This window comes from Muscardinus avellanarius (assembly GCF_963383645.1).
Source record: "Muscardinus avellanarius genome assembly, chromosome: 12".
Taxonomy (NCBI): Eukaryota; Metazoa; Chordata; class Mammalia; order Rodentia; family Gliridae; genus Muscardinus; species Muscardinus avellanarius.
In genome coordinates this window covers 30,147,893-30,149,091 of record NC_137798.1, presented here as the reverse complement: position 1 = coordinate 30,149,091, position 1,199 = coordinate 30,147,893, and positions in this window count along the sequence as shown.

Genomic DNA, 1,199 nt, shown 5'->3' with positions numbered 1-1,199 from the left:
CAAGTGTGCGCCACCACGCCCGGCTGCAATTTAGACTCTTAAAAATCTAGGGAGACCTGTTTCTTTTCTTTTCTTTTCTCTTTCCTTCTTTCTTTCTTTCTTTCTCTTTCTTTCTTTCTTCTTTTGGTGGTACTGGGGTTCTTGGAAACCCTTCTACCTCCAGGCTACACTCCCAGACCTATTTTATACTTTTTTTTTTTTAATTTGGAAACAGGGTCTCTTAAGCCCGCGAGCCAGGCTTTGGACCTGCGCGATCCTCTGGTCTCCGCCTCCCAGGCGCGGGGATTACAAGCGTGCACCACCACGAACGGCCTCTTTTTTTTTTTTTTTTTTTTTTCATTTTTCAATGTGGTACTAGGGATTGAGCCCAGGGGTATTCTATCTCTGAGCCATACCCCCAGCCCTATTTTATTCTTTTTTTTTTTTTTTGTGGTACTGGGGATGGAACCCAGAGGCATTCTACCTTCAAGCTACACCCCCTAACCCTATTTTTTATTCTTTATTTTTGAAACAGGGTCTCACTGAGTTGCAAGGGCCTAAGTAGCTGAGGCTGTCCGAGAACCGCGATCCTCTGGTCTCAGCCTCCCGAATGGTGGGATTACAACCTTGCGCCTCCACGCCTGGCTTTCGACTCTTATTCTTTATTTTGAAACAGGGTCTTGCTAGGTTGGTGAGAGTTTCACTACTTGCTGAGGCTGTCCTCCAACCTGTGATCTTCTTGTCTCAGTTTCCCAAGTACCAGGATTATAGGCAATGCACCACCCTATCTAGCGCCAAGACTCTGTTTAAAAAAATAAAACCTAAGAAGGCCTGGGGGTATAGCTTGGAAGTAGAATAACCCTGGGTTATTGCAAGAATTTGGGCTTTCACCCTGAGGGAGCTGAGAGCTGTTGGGAGGTTTTGAGCAGAGGAGTGATGTGATCAGACTTATGTGCCAAAGAGGATCACTACGGTGTTGAGAACAGCCTGAAAACAGACAAGAATGGAAATAGGAGACAAGGAAGAACAAAGGGAAACTGAAGAGATGGTGCTTTGTTCAAAAATGGTAGTGGGGAAAGTAGGAGGGGTCAGATTCGGGACCCATTTTGCAGAAATAAGAACAGATTTGTTAGCCAGGCGTGGTGGCTCATGCTTGTAACCCCAGCATTTGGGAGGCAGAGACTGGAGGATCGCGGTTTGCGGACAGCCTCAGCTACCAC